At 35.8% G+C, this 17,065-nt stretch overlaps 1 pseudogene; it reads right to left on the bottom strand.

Annotated features, from left to right (window-relative positions):
• Positions 1 to 7,114: 7,114 nt before the first annotated feature.
• LOC148110179 (olfactory receptor 4L1-like) lies at positions 7,115 to 8,045 on the bottom strand (annotated as a pseudogene).
• Between the last annotated feature and the right edge of the window lie 9,020 nt (positions 8,046 to 17,065).

Below are 17,065 nucleotides of genomic sequence, written 5' to 3'. Positions count from 1 at the left end.
TAATGCTAAGTGAAATAAGTCAAGCAGAGAAAGACAATTATATGATTTCTCTCATCTATGGAACATAAGAAATAGGATGATCGGTAGGGGAAGAAAGGGATAAAGAAACGGGGGTAATCAGAAGGGGGAATGAAACATGAGAGACTATGGATTATGAGAAACAAACTGAGAGCCTTAGAGGGGATGAGGGTGGGGGAATGGGATAGACTGGTGATGGGTAGTAAGGAGGGCACGTATTGCATGGTGCACTGGGTGTTATAAGCAACTAACGAATCATCGAACTTTATATCGGAAACTGGGGATGTACTGTATGGTGACTAAGATAATATAATAAAAAATCATTAAAAAAAATTCCATCCTTAAAAAAAAAGAAAGAAAGAAAAAGGGGTCCCCTACTGCTCCACCATCTTAACTCTATTCACCTTCAAGTTCTTGAAACAAAAGCCACATTACTATTAAGGAAAGGAACAGATCGTCATAGGAGATAATTCAATATAATAGGAAGAACCCCTTTTCATTCTACATTGCACCTTCAGAGGCAAACTAACTTCTCAATTAAAAATTAGAATATTTTTTAGATGAATAGAACCTCTGATATTCTTCATATCAGTCATTCGACTTTATTTATAATGAAACTATGACAGCAATCTATTTTCCCCCAAACTTGACACATTACCTTGTTAAGTAAGAAGAATAAAGCTCTATCTAGTCATGTGAAATGACCTATAACTTTGATGACTGTGTTTCTCAGTTTGAACTGAGAACTTGATATATACACTTAAGAAAAAATGTAGACTAAAAGTCAAACGTTCTAAACTACGTTTCTATTTGTAAAATACGGTCATCTCTTCAGGTGTTAGTACCAGGGAATAAGAGTTTAGGTAATAAATAATTTACTCGTAAATCAGATTATTTTGCTGGAAGGAACATATAAATTGGAATATACTGTTAATTATAGTGTACTACTAGTTTAATTTTAACACATGATGTAAAATTAGGCACAAATAGGCCACAAAAATTCAAAAGACAAATTTAAAATAAAAAAACTCCAACGAACAAATAGCAAGATATCTGTTAAGCCCAGCCAACCTATTGGAGGAAAAAGGAAAGAATTCCTTTCCCCCAGGTCTATTTTTACCCTAGAGCATGTAATTAGGCATTGGCTGTAAGAACTCACAGCAGCTGGCTAGAGCCTCCTCAAGGGAGGAAAACAGATGTTTCTGGTAAAGAAACAAAGCAAGATATTGCTCTAAAATAAATAATATTGTTTCCACAATGTATCAAAACATTTTCTTTTATTGGCAGTACTGTTGAAATAATACCATCCCAAATCCTACTTAAAACCACTTTATTGTTTTTGTTGTTTTTTTTTACTAGCCTGTTTTTAATTCCCTTTACGATATGAGAAATATCTTACAGATATTAAGATGAGCTTATCTTAAATGTACAGATTGAATTTTTTTCTTTTTTGAAATTTCAATCACTTTATTTTTTTTATTATAATAATATTTTTTATTATGTTAGTCACCATACAGTTATACACAACTAATGAATCATGGAACTTCACATCGAAAAGCAGGGATGTATTGTATGAAATTTTTTTCCTATGCATGAATCAATGAAACTACTACACTTACCAAATTACAAAGCATTTATCTTACAAAAATTTCCTTTGGGCCCCTTTGCAGTAAATATTCAATATCAAAGCTAATAACTTCTCATTTCTATCAGTAAATATCAGTTTTGTCTATTTTTAAACTTCATTTAAATAAAATCTCACTATATGAACTCTATTGTTTTGAATGTCTCTCCCACTCCCCCTGCTTGTGTTCCCTCTCTCGCTGGCTGTCTCTCTGTCACATAAATAAATAAAAAATCTTTAAAAAATGTTTTTAAATTTTATTACTGAGTTGTATTCCACTGTGAATATACTCTAAACGTGTCTAGGTGTCTCCTTCTCAGATGATGTAAACTAATAAGTGGCACTGGGAGTGATCTGAGAAAGCAGGTGATAAATGGGGATTGTGGTTGGTTTACTCACTACCTGGTGTGGGAATAGGACTCCATTACAAGTGGTAGATGGGACACAGACAAGTCCTGCCAAAATATAAGTGCCTGATTGCTTAAGACTTCAGTGGCCATGCGGTGCCTGGCTGGCTCAGTCAGTGGAGCATGCAGCTCTTGAACTCTTGATCTCAGGATCATGAGTTCAAGCCCCATGTTGGGAGTGGAGCCTACTTAAAACAAAAACAAACAGATAAAAACCCTAAAGATTTCAGTGGTGGTGGCCTGGGGAAACATCTTGTGGGAAAGCAATGCTATTGCCAGTGACCGATCCAGTCATTTGGAATTTAAGGGGAGAAAAATCCCTACGAATAGTAGAGTTATTTGCTTATTGCTAAGTTGTATTGGTGCCTTGGAATAAGAAATGGAAGACCATAACAAGCAGTTATAGTTTAAGTATAGGGACCTAAGGAACTCTTTTATGGTTTACAAAGACGTCCTTATCTCCTGTAGTAGAAGTACCATAAACAGGAATAACTGAAGATCTCACAGGGTTACACAGCTCCAACAAAATACAAACATTCAGGGAAGGTGTGTGTGTTATGTATGGTAAGGTCAAGGCACTGGAAGGAAAAATGTAGGACCCTAAAATCTGGGATGGGTACCTCTGGGTAAATGCCCCTGAATACTTTGGCTCTGCAAACTCCTTGATTGTTATAAGAGGTAGAACTTCCTCCTGCTCAAGGAAGCTTCAGAGCCTTTTCTCCTGTCAGGCAGTAGATGACTCTTTAGGCCTGGCCTAAGTTCCTCTCCAGTGAGATAACTAAAGTCCCAGCAGGATCCTTAGGATACACTGGGCCTGATAAAAGAGGAAAGATACTGGGGGCGCCTGGGTGGCATAGTGGTTAAGCATCTGCCTTCGGCTCAGGGTGTGATCCCGGCGTTATGGGATCAAGCCCCACATCAGGCTCCTCCGCTATGAGCCTGCTTCTCCCACTCCCCCTGTTTGTGTTCCCTCTCTTGCTGGCTGTCTCTATCTCTGTTGAATAAATAAATAAAATCTAAAAAAAAAGAGGAAAGATACTGACACAAAGCAATTTCAAGAATGAGCTTTCAGGTACCAGCAGAAGCCAGGGGACTATTATTGAAAGGGAGTATTGAAGTCTCCTTCATACATTATTCTCTTGACCTCAGTGAGCATCTTTATATTTGTTTTAATTCTCTGTCAGGTAAATCATGTAAGTTCATTTTATTAGGGTCATTTTCTGTAGATTTATCTTGTTCCCTTTTTTTGGCTTGGTTCTCCATTTTCTTCAGTTCTCTGTGTTGGTGTTTCTGCATTGGACAATGCAGGCACCTCTCCCAGTCTTCACAGATTGGTCTTATACAGGAAGAGATCAACACCAAAAAGCCTGGCCAGGGGTTCTTGGCGGGGGGTGGGGGTCCTGCAAATTTTCCCCTCCCCAGGAAGAATCAGGTAGTTTCTTGGCATGGTTTTTGTTTTCTTGCTCTGTGCTGAGCTTGGGGTAGGGTGTAGGGGAAGCTCTGGCTTCTGTCAGACCAAGCTGTATCTCCTTTCTCTCCCAGCTGCTTAGACTATGCAAGAACCATCAGAGCTTCAGTATTGGTGAGAGAGAAGCTAGTTCTTTGGGAAGCTCGAGAGAAGTTACGGTGTTGATGCATGGATCAACTCACACTCCCCAAGGAGAAGGTGAGAGCTGGGATTTTTTAATGTACCCACTCTGTGCTGAGCAGTGAGGAAGCTCAGTGGTATCTACTAGCCCAAGCTATTGCCTCTGTTCTCCCTCAGACAACTAGAAGGTATCAAACATGTCAGAACTCGCAGACTGACAAGGCAGAATCTACTCATCAGGAAGCCAATTCTGAAAAGCTAGGACACTGGATGTGTGAAGAAGCTCCTATCCTCCCCTTGGGGAAACTGGGAGCTAGGGCATCTCTTCCTGTTCATATGACATTGTGACAGGGACAGGATCTCTGGCAAAAGGGTGTCCTGAATCTCCTTAATGCTTCAGTGAGCCTGGTTTTGCATTCTCCTAGGGTGCAGGAGACTTTCAATTAGTTTTTGATTTTTCTCAAAAGGAATTTTTCCATGAATTCTGGATGATTTGGTGTATTTGTGTGGTCAGGGGGGATTTCCTACTCTGCCATGTTGCTGATGTGGCTCCTAGCATTAAGTATTCATGCATGCTGCCATGTGGGTGAATCTGGAAAACATTAGGCTAAAGGAGAGAAGCCAGTCACAAAAGACCACATCATTGTTCCCCTCCCCCCACACCTAGGTAACCATTAATCTACTTTGTTCCTCTAAAGATTTGCTTATTGTGGATACTTTATACAAATGGACTCATGCAATATGTTGTCTTTTGTTCCTCTTTTCTTGTCCATTGCCTAATTTTTCAAGAGTCGTGCATGTTATAGCATCTGTCAGTACTTGATTCTTTTTATTGCCAAATAATATTCCATTGTATAGATACACTGCCTTAGGTTTATCCATTCATTAATTGATTAATGCTGGTTTTTTTGCGTTTTTTAAAAAAATTTGTGAATAAAGCTGCTGTAACCATTCATGTTCAGTCTTTTGTGTGGGCATGTGTTTTCTTTCTGTTGCATATATATCTGGAGTGAAATTTCTAGGTTACATGGTAACTGTATGTTTAACATTTTGAGGAACTGCTAGAATTTTCTCCAAAATGGTTGCACCATTTTACATTCCACCAGCAATGTATGAGGGTTTCAACTGCTCTGTGTTCTTGTCTTTTTTGATTATAGCCATCCTAGTGGATATGAAGTGGTATCTTACTATGATTTTCATTTGTATAGCCCTAGTGACTAATGATGTTGAGCATCTTTTGATGTGTTTATTGCCCATTTATATATCTTCTTTGGAGACTTTTTTACTTAGATCCTTTGCCCATTTTTTTTAACTGAGTTATTTGTCTTTTAATTCTAGAATTGTGTTCTTTATGTATTCTGGACCGATGTGTCTTATCAGATTCATGATTTATAAGTATTTTTTCTCCCATTTCGCATTGTCTTTGTACTTTCTCCTCACTGTCGTATTTGCTGGGATGTTTTTATTTGTTTGTCTTGTGATTTTTGATTGTGAGTTTTTTTATAAAACCTTTCTATGAGAGTTCAGTGTAGCCTAGTTTCAAGGAACTTTTTTTTTCAGTGAGTATTTGTTTAATTTTGCCAAATGCCTGAGCCTACACCCTTAAGTAGCAAGTTAAAAGAAAATTCTCACACTGATGTGTGGAAACATACAAAGAATATGAGATAAGCCCAACTTTTCTGAAGGACCCATTTATTTTCATCTACATCCAGAAACAAGTTTGGTTAACATCTTTTTCTTGCTGTCTGCTTCTGCTAGCCAGGCTTTCTTCTAATATTCTCTCTCTCTCTCCCTCTCTCTCTCTCTTTCTCTTTTTCCCCCAGAAAATATGTGCACACAGCACGGCCTCCAGTCAATTTCTATCCCTGTTAGGGCCCAAGGGCCAATCCACAGTACTCTCCCAAATTTATAGGATCTCTAGGCAATAGTATTTTGTCGGTGTTCTCAGAGTGGGCAATGGTCCACTGCTGGCTTACCCTCCTGGAATGGAGCTGAAGCTTCATACAGGGCCTCAGATGTGATTTGTTTACTTTCTCTTAAAATCTGTAATTGATTTTAAAGATTATTTTAGATGATTCTAGCAGTTTATGTGCTTGGTTAGCAGAGTGGTTTAGGACTTTGGGTGTACTATACTGACAGACACAAAAATCTTATGTAATATTTTATTAGTTGGAGTGTAATCCCATCCCCCACTGGATGCATATTTTACCTTATAAATGGTTATCATTTATTTAAATAGGATGTGCTTTGTTGTAAGACTGACATTTTATATTTACTGTGTAAAGATACAGTTGAATATAGTTTTCATAGCAAATATTCTGAACTTGCTTTATTTTCTTCCATTTGCCTAAAATTTTTAATTTCTTCCACATTCCTTTTCCTTAATAACAAGGCTCTCATCCATATAATTCAATTACTAAAATATATGAGCAATATATACCCTTATGTACTCTGATTTTTTAACAGATATCTCATAGTAGAAGTGCATGTATTTCTTATTTGTAGGTCAAATTGAATAATATTCTGGTAGAATACAGTTATTTCAATGAGAATCACATCACTCTGGATGCTTGTGGAGAATGCATTCAATGGAGGAAAGAACATATACAGTAGTTTAGAATCTATTAGAAAGCTATTGCCTAGAGGAGACAAGAAATGTTGGTGTCTTGAATTGGGAGAGAATACTTAAGATTACCATCAATGAGTATGGGATTCCCAATCTGGCATGCGCTGCCCCCTCCTCAACACTCAGAACCAAATCAGATTTAGATGATAATTAGAATAAGGATTATAAGCTTACCAGAGACAAATTTAAGTGTAATTTTATGTAAAGCACTTGGAAAGAATAAGTTACATGGTATGGTACCTAAAATCAAGAAATATCCTTCTACTTTTATTTATTGAGGTTTGAAATGCAACTGTGCAGCTGTATGATATTTCTTGGAGCATTTGGTTTCAAGGCTGCTTTTTGTACTTCTACTGAAACTGTCTGCATTGGTTCCTTCCCTCTGGTACCTCACATTCTCTCTGGCATTTTATATTCACTCTGCTGTCAAATTTAATTATTTGTCTCATTGGATCAAGAGATTAGAATCCTATCTTTCCCATTGTTGTTCACATTATTTCACTCATCCTTTATACTGGTACTTCATTTAAAGATAGTATGAGTCTATGAATGTCGTTACCAATCCGCATCTATTAAAATCATCTCTGTTAGTATTCACCATATTTTTTAAATATACTGAATATCTGTGGAAAACTGCTTAGTGATTTCAAATGTCTGTTTTCTGTAGGTCACTCATTCTCATTATGTGCTTTAGCAGTAGCAAACGTGAATTAAAATATTTTATGGTTTTCTGCACAATGGTTCTGCACTGGTCACTCTAACATAAGAGTGAAAGCGTATATTATATATAATCTATTTAACTTCTGTTATCACAATATTTGAAAGTTATGTTAATTATGTAATGCTCAGATCTAGAAGTTCTGTGTAGAGGTAACATGTTGAAAGCATAATTTGCTCATGGCCCCTTGCATTTTCTAATTTCTCAGGGTGCAAATAATAGGATTCAGTAAGGGTGTGATAACAGTGTAAAACACAGCAAGGACTTTATTGCCTGTGAAACTATTGAATGGCCAGGCATAGGTAAAGATATAAGGTCCAAAGAACAAAGTGACTACAATGATGTGTGCAGACAGTGTGGACAGAGCCTTCGAGAGCCCTCCAGATGGTCTTTGTTGTACAGTGATCAGGACGACAGTGTAGGAGACAAGCAGGAGGATGAAACAGGTGAATGAGAGCAGCCCACTGTCAGCAATGACAAAGAATTCCAGGGTGTATGTGTCCATAAAAGCAAGCTTAATCACAAGGGGAAGGTCACAAAATATATTGTCCATGACACTGGGGCCACAGAAAGGCAAGTTTACTGTCAATACCATCTGGCTCATGGTGTGTACAAACCCAATTGTCCATGAAAGTATCACAAACCCACTCAGCAGCCTGTGGCTCATGATTGTCCTGTAGTGCAGCGGTTTGCAAATGGCTACATACCTGTCAAAGGCCATGGCTATCAAAAGTCATCTCAGCACCCCCAAAGAAGTGTATAAAGAACATCTGGGTCATGCAGCCCCAAATGGAGATGTGTTCATTGAGTAAGTCTGTGATCATTTTGGGCATGGTGACAGTGGAGAGACACATATCCAGAAAGGAGAGATTTCCAAGGAGGAAGTACATGGGAGAATGAAGAGTGGAACTAAATGTCACTGTGACCGTAATGAGAGTATTTCCCAACACAGTAGCTCTGTAGATTAAGGAGAATGTTACAAAGAAGAAAATCTGAAGTTCCCATTGTCCAGAAAATCCTAGTAAAATAAACTCAGTCACTACAGATCCATTTTTAAGATCCATTTACTTGATTCAGAAAGGCTCCAGAAGTTCTTTTATACCAAGAGAAAACAAAAGTAAAGCCATATGTTTTCCTATTTCTATTTGATGAATAATAGTTGAACTTATGAAAATATATAATATTAAATATATCAGCATCACTGTCTATAATTTGAAATTATTTTGTAGGTCACATCACTTTGAAACAATATTATAGTTATGCAGCAATTAAAAAGCATTTGAAGGAGTGGAAATTTTATTTTCTATTGTTTTATTCTTTTAAATAACCCTCTTTTATCAATTGATCTTGATTGTTACTAATTTGCTCACTTGGAAAAATTAGATAAGTTGTTACATTAGTATTTATTTTGCCATTTATTATCACTATTTTCTGTCACCTCTTGAGATTATCTTACAACAATATATAAGGAACAGAGAATTTGAAAAATGAGGAAATTGTATTGTCCTGTATCAGTGAAGTAACTTGTTAAGACCATTCCATATTTCTACAATAAATAAAGAAAATGTACACACACCCACACAACCTAGGGCTAATTTGTACATGAAAGAAATTTATTTAAGTCATTAAAAATAATTTTGCTTTTTTGGGTGCCTGGCTGGCTCAGTTGGTTAAGTGTCCAACTCTTGATTTTGCTGAGGTCATGGTCTCAGGGTTGTGAGATCAAACCCTGCACAGAGCTCCAAACTCACCTGCTTAAGATTCTCTCCCTCCTCCTCCCTCTGCCCTTCCCTAAACTCACTCATGCACTCTCTAATATATATATATATATATATATATATATATATATATATATATATATATAATCTTTTAAAAATAATGTTACTTTTTTGTTTCTGTTGTGTAGTATACTGAGAATTTCTGGAAGCATGGACTCATCCTTAGATCCGTATGAGCTTGTTTTCTCCATTTCTTGTATTACTATTCACAGTGAAAAGTGGGTGTGTTTTGTGTAAATGTACATATGTGGTGGTTAAGAAGTAAATAGTGAAAGGATTCAACCCTAACATGTAGATTTTGCTTTGGTTGTAACATGTCATACCAAATTTTCTTCACTTGGTGTTTTTATTGTTCATAGGATCTAGAGTGATCTAAAATGTTCAGTAACAATTAAGTGATCTCTATGTGCTATACTCTGTTCTAAGTGTTTCAATTTATTAGTGCATTCAATGCTCATAACAGTCCCAGGAGGACAGCATTATTATTATTCTCATTTTGCGTATAAGGAAACTATGGCATAGAAGTATTTAATGACTTACAGTTACACAGATAACAAGGGTCAAAGCTGGTATTTAAGCCCAGTTGGTCTGATCCGGAATCTGGGCCCATACCAATGTACACGTTGCTTCCCAAATTAAAGGAACATATTTTTATGGTCAATTTAACAAGTATTGATTGAATTCATATGTTCCATGTGAATTCCTTAGGAGATATGCTTCAACAAGTATGTTGGACTCTTTCTGTGTTACAGTTAATTACACTGTATTTTCCTATGCAGAATGAATCCCTGCCCCACTTCTAGGGACAATCTAGAGATACATAGTTATCACACACAAAAATAGCAATAAACCAAATAAAAATATTTAAGTTAGTACATGGTGTATGTGGCATATTGTAAGAATTTTAAAAGAATGGAGACCAATTCCAAGTGACATTTTCAGATATGGCTTTAGGATTGCTTTCTGTTTTCTTCAAAACACTTAAAAAAATAAACAAAATCCTCATGGTAGACCAAAAGGACAAACCTTAGAGCACATGTGAAGATTTATGAGAAGAAGAGAATTCAGAGCAGTGAATAAGAGGAGTGGTACATTTAGAAAAGGGACTGAATGCAGATAGGAAGGTGCATATGAAGTGTCTGTTCTCTTTTCTCCAATGACCTGTAACTTTCTCCTTGTTTTTATTTATACTCAGGCCCTTGTCAAAACATCCTACCACCATTATCCAGCCTAAATTCCCTAGATTGCTTTCCTATCTTAGATATTTTTAAGAACTGGATAATATGTACAAATTAGGGAAAATAAAGATGAAAGTGATATTCTTGTCAGTCAACCTCCAGGAGTAGACATAGTGAATGCTGAATGATGACAGTGGGTCAGGCAGAGCAGAGAAGACAGCCACCCACCACATCCTCTTCGAAGGGCTGTGTTTCATCATTATTGGGTGAGCGAGCAGGAATTTTGTGTTGGAGACCTTTGTGAAAGTAAATTTTTTTAAAGATTTTATTTGTTTGTTTATTTAGAGAGAGCCATTGGGGGAGGCAAGGGAGAGGGAGAGAGAGAGTCTCAAGCAGACTCCATGCTGAGTATGGAGCCTGATGTGGGGTCCATCCCATGACCCTGAGATCATGACCTAAGCTGAAATCAAGGGCCAGATGCTCACCAACCCACTATTCAGGCACCCCAAAAGTAATTTTAATAATTACATCTTTTTGGAGAAATGAGAAGGCTTGATGATTGAATGATTATGAAGTGAATATGCCACCTACAATTTGGGAATACCTTTGCTACATGGAATTTCATGCCCCATGATACACTGACAACAGAAAAACTTGAATATGGAATGAATAAAGTGAAATGGAATGGAGTTAATACAAATAAAGCCTACTTTATAGCTTTATTTTGCCTTCAAATTTTACTTTAGAGGGAAAGCTGGCATTCATTTATGTCGATATCTTTCCCAGAATTTGTTTCTCTTATTCCTCTCTTTCCTTTCCCAAGGAAATTTCTAAAACCCACTATTTCTTTAGTTCTACAGTTAACATACCTTACATGATGAGTGAATAAAGGCAATATAAATGAAACAAAAGAAAGTATATAGTTTTGACAAAAATTCTATTAGTGAAGAAAATTTTCTTCCTCTCAAATAATCGATTGCATATTTTATTATAATTATTTTACTCATTTTACTCATAATTATGTGCTTTGGAGGAAATTGAAGGTAGAATAATTATATATATGACTAGGAGGGAACTTTGTAATCATATATTTCCCACATCTTCATTAGTAAATGAAAAATCTAGATCCACATGAAGAAGTAAATTTCCCAGGTCCTAGATGCAGGACTACCCTAAAGAGATGTGGTATTAGGTGAGACGGTGTATGTGTAAGATTCCCGCCAGGCACAGAATGAGCACCAAAATGGCATGCACTGAATTCTGAATCATTCTTGTAAGTCCAAGATTACAAGCCGAGAATTTTCCTTACAAATCCCCACTAGGAATGGCACAAGCCAAGACTTGTTTTACTAAGTAGTTGGATATGAGCATTTCTGCTCTTGCTCACATGTATACAATATACGTTACTTAATATAAAAATAACTGATTCAAGTAAATATTTCCTCCTTTCATTGTAGGCACTTGAAGAGAAAATAAAAATTTCAATCATCACTGATTTTATGTTTTTCAAAATTTATGCGTACTTATTTAAAGTATGCATACTCAAAAACATTAGGCTAAGTGAAAGAAGCCTGACATAAAAGGCCACATGTATGATTTTATTTATATGAAATGTCTGCTAAATAAATCTATAAAGATAGAAAGTACAGTAGTGATCACTTTGAGCTAGGGAGTGAGTGTGAATGGGCAGTTTTTTCTTTCTGTGGTGATAAAATGATTTAAAATGAAATTGTGGTGATGGTTGCATAACTTTGTGAATACAATAATAATCAGTGTACTATGTATTGAAATCAGGTGTATTTCATAGTATATGAGTTATGTTCAGTAAAACAGAAACTGCTGTAGATTTTTTGCTTTTATTCTTAAGTTTAAAGTATCTTTTTAATATATTAGTTTAGTATTTTGTATACTATCCAGCTACTTGTACTCAAAGATATTTCACTATGAGACAAAATGACACACTGCATATTCAATACAGCTAGGTTTTTAAATTTCTTAATGTCTCCTGTTTGAATTATGTTTTTGACACCCTTATGCATTTGGCAACTAACTACTTTTTGTTAAAAGGTTTTTTTTTTTTTGTTAAAAGGTTTTCTTGATACTCTTTCTACTATTTAGAATACTCATATGAGTTTCCTGAATTATTCAGCTTCCTTCCTCTGCCTGCATATGAACATCTTGTAAGGACTTCTCCCTCTTTATTCCTATGATCTCACTTGTATTTATGCTGTAATGGTCAGTTTTAGGCAGAGAGTTTCTACCTATTTAGCTATGGTCATTAATTCTCCCTCACCTGCTCCTTCTCCAGCTTTCATTATGATGTGCTTATTTGCATGTCCTATCAGCACCTGAAATGATGAAAAGAAAAATATTGCCATTGTGTTAAAAAAAAAAGTTGAGTTTCTAGCTATTACATTGTTTTCAAAGCTAGTATGAGTTACCTAGATACTCACAGTTTGCTTTTCTTAATTTTAGTCATCATTTTTAATCACTGACCATCTGATGTCATGTTTTACTCATCAATGTCATGTCAAGAGCATATATCCTTTAAATTTGTATAAAAATTTTTGTCCCTATGTCATTGCGAAATTATAATATGATCACCCAGTGAGAGAGAATTTTTTTTTTAAGATTTTGTTGATTTATTTGAGAAAGAGAGACCAAGCATGGGGGGATGACAAGGTGGGGAGAGGGGGAAGCAGACTCCCTTTTGAGCAGGGAGCCTAATGTGAGGCTACTTTCCAGTACCTGGGATCATGACTTGAGCTGAAGCAGACACTTCCCTGACTGAGCCACCCAGGCACCTGTGAGAGAGGATTTGATGTCTCAGAATTCACAGCCTTTTCCTTCTAGCCAACAGAAAATTAATTAAAATACCATCTTCAGTATATTAAACCTCTAACAAATTAGCTCTCTATGATGTTTCCACTTACTTGTTCTAAAGGCACAGTATGAAGAACAGTATGTTCAAGGGTTGATCAAAATTAAAAATCTGCTTTTCACTCTCTGCGATGCTCTGTATATGAATGTATATAGTATCATCTGCTTCTTTTATAAAGATGCGAATCACTTGAAGGCAGATGTGTTGGACCTCTGGGAATCCATATTTCACTGGGAGTTGTTAGAGCACAGAGGCTGCTGCCCTAGCAGGACCAGGAGAGATGTTTACACTTAATTTCTGGCCCTGCAACATGCTGTGGTTCTCTCTGAGTATTGGCTTGATTACAATGGGCGTGACAGTGTTGGTTGATTGGTTGTGCTATAGGAATTGTAGACATCTTTGAATTAATGGACACTTGCTTTCCCTCATATCACTCTAAGCTATCCTCTTACCTTCTTCCTAACAACATTGGATAACTTTTTAGATGAATAATCTGCAGACTTTGCTGACCATAATACCCTCAACATAAAAATAGATCTCTGTATGTTATAAATTTACTAGTGACAACATATATTATGTTACAACATTAATATATTCAGGAAGTAGGAATTTTAAAAGACAAAGTTAAAATAAATTATGCTAAGTAATTTAAAATTTGAAATGATACATTGATGATGCAACTGTTTTATGCTTACCAAAATGTAATAATTATTTTTTTATTTATGAGATTTTTCAAAGAATACCTATATGGCCCAATAATAGTTTCATAATCATTGTCCCTTTTACTGTAAAATGCTACAATAAATTCTTGTTCTATAGGTATGGCTTTTATAAAATTAATAATTGATGATCTTGGTGTACTTTGCACCACAGGCTTCAAAGTTTGTTTCAATAACTTGCCAACAAAAGATGTCGTGAATAAGTTTGAAATTGGCTGATATCGCTGTCACTTCTATGGAAGTTCTTATTTAATTCCAGTCAAATTCACCACTTAACCCACAGATTAATATAGTTTTTGTCATAGACATTGCATTTATTATATCATTACAGTTGGTGAAAGAATATTAGGTACAGATGTTAAAATCATAGATACGTTGTATAATGCAAGTCTCCTTGCTGTAAGACAGACATGATTCTACTGCAATTCATTAAATTTGAAAATCATTAGAAATAGTTTTCTGTGTACTTTTTGATATTGTTTGCTGATAAGAGATGCATTTTATTTATTGCCATATGCTTATTTAAGCCATTTTACAGTGGCCAAAGAGAGAAATATTTTCTGACTAGAGTGTGACTTTTGTCCTTTTGGTATTAGTAAGAAACATTCAAGAACACTTTATTACATTTAGTGAAAAATTTAAACCATTTATTAGCTGGTAAGTATTAATACTGCAAACATTTTTTTTTATTTTTCTAAAGATTTATTTATTTTAGAGAGAGAGAGAGTGTGAGTCGGGGGAGGTGCTGAGGGAAAAAGGGAGAATCTCAAGCTGACTCCATGGTGAGCCTGGCGCCTGACCGAGGTCATAATCTCATGACCCCGAGATCATGACCTGAGCTGAAATCAAGAGTTGGACACACAACCTACTGAGCCACCCAGGTACCTCTATTTTATGTTTTTATTTTTACTTTTAAAATTTTTTGCTTATTGTGATCACTAGCTAATATATCAAGGTACAGTATAGATTGTCAGGTTCATTGTTAATAATAATGGGATTAAATCCATATTGTAAAATAATATTTCTTAATAATTTGGAATGTTTTAGCCAGTTTGTTGTCAGTTCTGATTGCTGTTTGCTCTTTTACTTTCTGATTTAGCTGACAAAGAGTTCATATTATGGGTAGAATTGTCAGCTCTACCATTTTGTAATTGTTTATGTGAATTTTAATAAATTAGAATTATCTTCAATACAAAGTTCATTGGCACAGATCTTTTTAAGCTCCTTACAAAGTTCTGGGGAATGAATTAAGTTAAACGAAGATAAAATAATCTTTAAGTATTCCCTTCTTCCAGTTTTGGCACACCTAAGCTATAATACATAGCAATGTATTCAAAGCAAATAACTGCAAAGAGAACTGCTCTAAATCCCTCTGTCTTTTGTTTAACATATTTTAAGTATCATGTGTAAAGTGACCAGGTATTACATAGATTAATTCAGAGTACCAAAAATAATCTGTTAAACATTAGTAAGGCTTACTTATTTTTTGAAATTAAAAGACACATAAATAGATGTTCTCATTTTTAACCTACACTTGATCAATTGGCTACAGACAGCTTAAAATTTGTTCACCCTCCTTTGGGACAATGGATTTAAATAACTTTTAATGACTATTGCACTCTTCTCTTTTGGTTCAACAATGGATCTGACCCAATTAATACAGGCCCATACTTTCCATAGTCATAGTTCTTTACTTCTTGATTCAATATTCACCCTGCATTGCTAACCAGGGTAAAATTATGTAATTCCTCAAGTATTCCTTTCTTGTCCTCAAATGTTTAATATTTCCAATTTCTGTTATGTCACTGTGTATTCCTTGGTGGTAGGGATTGTATTTAGCATTCACCCTTCATTTAATTTCTTACTTTTGACGAATTTATTGAGTAAATTTTCTTTCTGTTCTCTAATATCCTTCAACTCTCTCGTGTTGAATGTATGGTTCTTTGATTTCCTCTAAAGAATATTCTGGGGACAAAATTTTGGCGTTCCATCTTTAAATTTGTCTAATAGCAGCATAAGTACTTATAGTGCAGATATTGCTCTAAGATATAAGGAAACTCTTTATTTATTACTAGCTCTCAAGTGAGTAAAATGAAGCCTTGAAATAGGTATTGAACTCAGCTAGTCTCAAACTTTCTTGGGCCCATACTGTACGTCAGGAACCTGTCCTCAAGGATCTCAGAATCTTACTCTTCAATACTGACTCCAAATAACCCATTGCTAAGTGTGATGATACAGGTATGCAGTAAGGCAAATTTTGTTTTATGGAGTTTGCAAATTTCTCCTAAAAGAAGCTACCTTTCCCCAAGGAGGCAACTTTGTCTTTAATGATAGGCATTGATTGGCTGCACAGAGGAGAAAGAAGAAAATTTTAGGCAGAGATAATTATATGTAGGGAGGTATGGAAGCATAGAGTATTCTGACATATTGAGTGAACAGAAAATAGCTAGTATATTTGAATTATGGTATAGCTTGGATGGTGAAGAAGGGAGAATTTTTGATGAGGACAGAAAGGTTAGAATTATAGCTTTGAAGGGTCTTAAATATGATTCATAGTAGTTTGAAATATATTCTATAATTACTTAGGAGTGCTTGAAATGGTAAAACAGACGGAAAAGTATTGAGGTTTTACAGGGTAATGGTAGTAACACTATGAAGTAACTCCTGTATTATTTTAATAACCTAGGTAAGAAATGATGAAGGTCTGGGGCACCTTGGGTGGCTCAGTCAGTTAAGCATCTGTCTTCTGCTTAGGTCATGATCCTAGGGTCCTGGGATCGAGCTCCTTGTCTGGCTCCCTGCTCAGCAGGGAGCCTGCTTCTTCCCTCTCTCCCAGCTCTTGCTCTCTGTTACTATCTTTGTCTCTGTATCTCTCTCTCAAATAAATAAATAAAAATCTTTTTAAAAATAAATAAATAAATTCTTAAAAAAAAAAAGAAAGAAAAATAAATGATGGAATTCTGACCTAAGGCCATGGAGGGTAATGAAGAAGAGGTTCAGATTAACTTGTCAGGTAGAATTGTGAAACGTTGGTAACAGAGGCTGTACAAAGGATGACACAAGACAAAAGCACAATCTCTAACCAAATACTGTCTGAAAAATAAGCAACACCAACCCAAAGGCAACTCCTAGGGATCCAAGTTTTAAAAAGTTACACAAATTCATGTTAGACTAGAGGAGAATATCAGCACCCAAGCCTGTGTACCTCCCTGGAAACACAGCAGAGTTAGCATCCAGATATTGGTCCCTGGGTGAAGGTGAGACACAAATGAAAATCTTTGCACTGTGAAAGCAGCTTCTAAGCCACACACATGTCTCCTAGTAAAGGATAAAATTCTACCTGGCCTAGGAGACTTAAGCAAAACCATTGACTGATAAGTGGCTTATGATGTCCCAATGGTAGCCAAATGGCAAGATTAGAAACAAGGAAAAAAATATCTCAGCAGGGACATCAGAGGCAACACACTGCAGGGGCAATAAACTTCTGAGTTCATTCAGCCAAGGAACTAGACTAATCAAATAACTACA

The sequence above is a fragment of the Ursus americanus genome, chromosome 4 (genome assembly GCF_024610735.1).
Source record: "Ursus americanus isolate L20-20 chromosome 4, mUrsAme1.1.p, whole genome shotgun sequence".
Taxonomy (NCBI): Eukaryota; Metazoa; Chordata; class Mammalia; order Carnivora; family Ursidae; genus Ursus; species Ursus americanus.
Note: the sequence above shows the minus strand (reverse complement) of the source record. Positions and strands in the feature narration are given on the sequence as shown.